This window comes from Lycium ferocissimum, chromosome 6, assembly GCF_029784015.1.
Source record: "Lycium ferocissimum isolate CSIRO_LF1 chromosome 6, AGI_CSIRO_Lferr_CH_V1, whole genome shotgun sequence".
In the NCBI taxonomy this organism is placed as follows: Eukaryota; Viridiplantae; Streptophyta; class Magnoliopsida; order Solanales; family Solanaceae; genus Lycium; species Lycium ferocissimum.
In genome coordinates, this window is record NC_081347.1 from 45,677,634 (window position 1) to 45,683,770 (window position 6,137).

Sequence of the window (6,137 nt, forward strand, 5' to 3'; positions counted from 1 at the left end):
TGGGAAAAATCCTACAGAGTTGTAGGTCGTGGTGTTTTTCACCCTTGTGAGCTGGGTGGTTTCCACGTAAAAACTGTTGTGTCTTTACTATACAGTTCTTTATTATTTCGCAGACGCTAGTTTGGAATAGGTAGGGTAACGTGTTCTATTCATAGACAAAAATCTGGTATTGACTAGGATAGAAAGTAGGTCGCGCAGCACAACATCTAAGATAGGCTATCTTCCATATTGTCACCTCCAAAACTTTGATGATAAGTGATTTTAAAATCTTGCTTTCTACGTATGTATGACGACTAATGCAGGAAACTGGGAGAGAACTTTCTTGTGATTTTAGAACCATTAATCTTTTACTCAATTGATTTGTCTTGGCTCATTTTCTTCCAAAGAATCAATTCATACGACCTGTGCATTCTCTATTTTGCAAAGGTTTAACCCACTTGAGTCCAAAGGACTTCCTCAAAATAACAGCTATAAGCAGAAGGTTTAATCCAGTTGTGTCTTAGCTGCCTATAGATAGATAATGGTTACACCTCAATTTCAAACTAGTCGAGATTAGCTATATGTAGAAGAGTTTCAACCAGTTTTTGTACAAGCGTAATTAGATATTTAGGACCTTATGCAAGAGAGAAGAAAATAGAGGAAGAGACATAGTTGAGATCCGAAATGTCGGGTAAGCTCGAGAAGTAATTAGACACAGTTGAGATCCGAAATGTCAGGTAAGCTCGAGAAGTGATTAGACATAGTTGAGATCTGAAATGTCGGGTAAGCTCGAGAAGTAATTACACTGTTAATTTGGAGCCAGCATTTATAGTGGAATAGGGACAGCTCGTAATGGACACGATCTCGTAAGTGTAATGCCAAACTTTTCTTCCACATCCAAATCTTCTGGTGCAGTATCTCCTTCAGGTTTCCAATCAAATGAATTCAATAATGAACCCGACATTACAGAAAGCGTCCTAGTTGCCTAAGGTAACCCCGGGCAAATTCTTCTACCAGCACCAAATGAAATGAGTTCAAAATCTTGGCCACAAACACCCATTTTCGAGCCCCAAAGTCTTTCTGGCTTAAATGCCAGAGGATCCTCCCATATAATTGGGTCTCCCCCTATTGACCATACGTTCACTAATGAGAGTCTTTTGGAACGAAATACCCACACGCCTCGATGTCTTGATCTACCTTTCGAATCAAAAAGGGAACTGCTGGGTGCATCTGCAAGGTTTCTTTTGCTATGCACTGCAAAAAAGGAAGACTATCAACATCGGCTTCTTCCGTTGCCTTGCCTTTGCCAATAACTTCTATAAACTCAACTTTAGCTTTTCTCATTATGTATGGTTTTTTCATGACCTCTACCATTGTCCATTCTAATGTATTTGAAGTTCTATCAATTCCCGCAATAAACAGGTCCTGCAATATACATAAATCTATGGGATACCAAAATTGATAAATTGGAAATTAGTACTTACAGCGTGATAAAGCAGTGTGACATTCTCGTCTAAAGTGATGGTTATTTATAATTTTTAGGCGGTAAATAATGTGTATTATTTTCAACATAAACAATAATAAAGGTCAAAGGCAGATCCTAAAGGAAAGAAGTTGAAATTACCGGCATAACCGTTCTATGTGATTTCTGTCGATTGCCTGAGGATCTTCTTGGCTAGTATTTAACATAACATCAAGAACGTCGACGTCAGTACTACTGCTATTTGGTGATTTCTTCCTTTGCTCCAATTGTCCATCGATCAATCCATAAATCTGCTTAAGCAACTTAACAAAATACTTGCATGTGTGTCGCCTTATTCCTTGAGGATCAATCGTTTTCAAGACGGTAAAATAATCAGCCAAATTGGGCTTACCAGCTTCTTCTGTGATGTTCGACACCACATCCTTGAATTCTTTACCAGAATTTGCATAGGGGTCCACTACATCCTTGGAAAAAATAGTATTCGAAGGTAAATTCATAGAGGTCTCAAAAGCAGCTTGCCCTATATTCACTGCCTCACTAGTTTGGCAACACCAACGGCTATAAGCAATTAAATCTTGGATCTTTTGGGACCTAAGACAGAGGTAACAAAATCAACTTATTTTAATAAATCATCCAATCCGTAAAATTTAAATGGGTTGAGTTACAATATGTTTGTTGACAATCTCAAGAGTTGAACTTGAAATGATCCATCAAATTATGGGATCAAAACTGCGTAATCGGATGGATCAAAACACAACGCAAACTCAGCCATACATATCAAATTTGGAAAGGGATACACCCTCTATCCAATATATGTGGCACAATTGGAATTTCGAGATTCAACTTCTAAATTTTGATCATTAATTCGGACATAGAAGCTTTATTAAAACAATTATATCTTTGTAAATTATGTTAAAAATACTATAAATCACAATAATTAACAACTTAAAATATTTATAAGGCATGCAAAAAAAATTCTATCACAGAAATGGTTGACTCTAGAAATCCGGAAGGTGCTACGTAAATTCGACGGATGTAGTAATAATTATAGAAATGTGGAAAAACCTAAGTTTTTTTCTCTAAAGAAAAATGTGGTGAATTAGTTTTCACATTTTAAAAAAAAGGAAAAATAGAAAGGATGGGAGATTGGTAGAGTTTTGATCCCTTATTTGATTAAGTTTGATCTGAGCAAACTTCGAGCAAATTAGATCATTACATGTTACTCCATCAATGTCAATTATGTGGCATCATTCGACTTGACACAAAATTTAAGAAAAAAAAAAACTTTTGAAATTTGTGGTCTAAAACAAATCTTCAATATTTATGTGACTATAAATCATTTCTCTAATGATAAAATGAGAATTTTAAAGTTAAATTATTTCTACTTATAAAAAAATGACATTAATTTTTTCGACAGACTAAAAACGAAAGGGCGCGACATATATTCTAACGGTGAGAGTAATTGATTTCGCCCATCAAAGTTTGACTCGACCAACCTGAGATGCTGGTTTGCATCAAGCTTGGTGCCAGAGAAGATATAAGAATTCAAGATTTTCCTTTGGCTTCTCCATCGATTTTCGACTGGTAGCCATATCACAGAGAATTGGTAGTGATTTAGTGCATATATTGCATCTGGAATTGTTCTGCTAGAAAAAGCCAAATCTTGCTTTTTGTGACACTTCTCTTTAGCAACAGCTGATGAAGATATAACCACTGTCGTTATTTGGCCTAACCTGAGGCTTTATTATTGGGCCATACTTCTAAGAAAGCTTCCCAAAGGACTGATGAGGTTGACCACCAAGAAGAATGTTGTGAAGATTTCCAATCAAGGATAGGGAAATTTGTCCTTGTGACAGTTTGTTGTTACTCCCTCCGTTCCAATTTATGTGATATAATTTGACTGGGTACAGAGTTTAAGAAATAAAGGAAGATTTTTTAATCTTGTGATCTAAAATAAGCCAAAGATATTTGTGTGGTTATAGATCATCTCGTTAAGTGTAAAAGGTAAAGTTTAAAGTTAAATTATTACCAAATAAAGAAATGAATCATTCATTTTGGAACAGACTAAAAAGGAAAGTGTATCGTTAAAAATACTACATTTGTTGGTTATTGCTAGCCAATGAATGCAATGAAACAATGTCCAGGCAAGTCGTAATCCACCTACAATGGTTATATAATGCATTGTTTACTTCTGTTCTCTTGGCTGATGAACATGCTATAATATTGTGCGTTACTTTCGCTTATGCGTTGACGGTCTTTTTCTTGCTTTATGCATTGGTAGCTCAACTAATTTCCTTATCAAGAGTTTTCTTATTTTCAAGGCTTATACTCTGATATTTTATTAAGGACGAAGAAATCTCATTCATTTTGTTTTATAATTGGGGTGTTCAGGTCAGTTCGGGCATACCTCGATTAATCCATAGGATATCCGTCTCCTCCCATCAGCAAAAGGTTCCGTGTAACTCTGTTCACCAAAACTAGAACATGTGGAAAACATCACTTAGGCCGCGTTTGGACATGGTTTGAAACGATGTTTGGACATGTAATTTGGATATTTTAAGGAGTATTTTCTCTTACAGACATAAGAACCCCACAAGTTGTGAAAACTATCAAAACATTCTCAATTCCTATACAATCTTACCAAATGAGCAAGTCATAGTTCATAACAAAATTAATACGCTAATTCATAACAACCAGATCAAAATTAATACTAGAGACCTTTCTAAAAATACAACATCAATTGATCAAATTTTAGTTTAATAAATAAAATTAAACTATGGGTCTTTTTTTTTAAAATTTAAAGGTTGGTAGACATAAATAAAATTTGGTGGAAGTTAATGAGATTGGTAAATGATTGATGAGGGTAATTGTTAAAAATATCTACCAACTTATGAGTCTTTTTTTACAAAATATCAACTTATGAGTTAAATTTTATATTTTAAAAAGTTGAAACCATGGTTTCAAACGCATGTCCAAACACTGGTTTGAAACCATGGTTTCAAACCATGGCATGGCCAAACGCCTACTTAGGGGTCGTTTGGTGGAAGGTATAAGCTGGGATATCCCAGCTTATACCTTCTTATCCCACTTATGCTAGGATTATTTTATACCATCTTTTAGATGGTATAAAATAATCTCAATAGATGGGATAAATTAGTCCTGGGATTATAATCCCGGGATAATTTCGACTATCTACCAAATGACCCCTTAGTGTTTTGTCTAAGTTGGAAATTAAAGTTGAGACTTCATAGTGCTCAACCTATTTTATTGACTATTACGTCACACCCTTGGGTGCTAAAGAAATCCCAGTCACTGCATAAACTCTTTGATGGTAAATATAGAAGGTCATAACTGTTAATGTAAACCCCCAGGGTTTTGTTGGCTCTATTCAAAGTTAATTAATACTCTCTTTATTCCAATTTAAATGTCTTATTTTTCTTTTTAGTCCATATAAAAGATTATTTTTTTTTATATTTAGTAAATTTTTCAATATCAATATTTTAGATAAGTCTAAGATCATAACATTTTGAAGGACTACACATATTTAGTTTAAAATGATAAGATTAAAAAATCTTTTTTATTTTTTAAATTTCGTGTTCAATCAAAATAAGACACTTAAATTGAAACGAAAGGAGTATCTATCTTGAAAAACATAAATCTGTCATTCGTTGGGGAGAAATATATGCTTCAATAATTGATGCGTGTATATATATTTTTTCAAATCATAATATTAAATCCATCTAAAAATCTATGCGTTTCTGTCTTCTGCTGACTATGATAGATAAAAAATTTGGTAAAAAAATATGAAGCAGTTCCACACACCTGCTGGCGCCAAGTGGGCCCGGCATATCATTATTCAGAATTTCAGATATTCAATTTCTTTTAAAGGAGATAGAAGCTAATTACAAAAATCTCCCTTGAAGTTTAGGATTATAATACTCTTAACATGATTTTTTTAATTATTTTTTTGGTTGCAAAGAAAATTTATATTATTACTAAAAGTCCATTACTCCCTCCGTCCCAATTTAAGTGTTTTACCTTTTTTTTTTTGTCTGTCCCAAAAAGGCAAGTGGGTTCATGTTTTTTTAATTCAAATATCCTATACTAACAAATTCTCAAGATCATGATTGTTAATTACGATAATATTATTCAAAAATCTCCCTTTATTTCTTAAATTTTGTGAAATTAAGAAACTTTAAATGGGACAGAAGGAGTACATTGTTGACACTAGTATTGCCCGGCCCGGCAAGGATATTACAAGTACATAGAGGGACTTTTTTAATAATTGTCCTCCTCTCTCTTCTGCTAGGTACTGCAGAACCCATTCCGGTGGATTAGCCAAAGAAACAACCTGATCATCTTCTGGATTTGATACGCCTTCCTTTGCCAGTGTGTGAGCAAACTTCTTACCTTCGCGAAAGTTATGTCGGACCGATGGATTCTCCAGATCCTTCTGCCAACATCTGCAAGCAGAGATGATTGTGTTATATTGAGGAGTAAAATTATCGAGTAGTAATTGAATTATCACTGAGGAATCAGTTTCAATCTCCAACGGATAAATATTTTCATATTTGGCAAGTTTAAGTCCCAGTAACAAAGCAAGAAGTTCCATGTATGTATGATTGAGAGTTGAGACCATTACATTTCTGGAAGAAGTCCCTGACCCACTGACCCA

At 34.4% G+C, this 6,137-nt stretch overlaps 1 pseudogene; it reads right to left on the reverse strand.

Moving 5' to 3' along the window:
* Positions 1-805: 805 nt before the first annotated feature.
* LOC132060783 (geraniol 8-hydroxylase-like) lies at positions 806-3,644 on the reverse strand (annotated as a pseudogene).
* Positions 3,645-6,137: the final 2,493 nt, after the last annotated feature.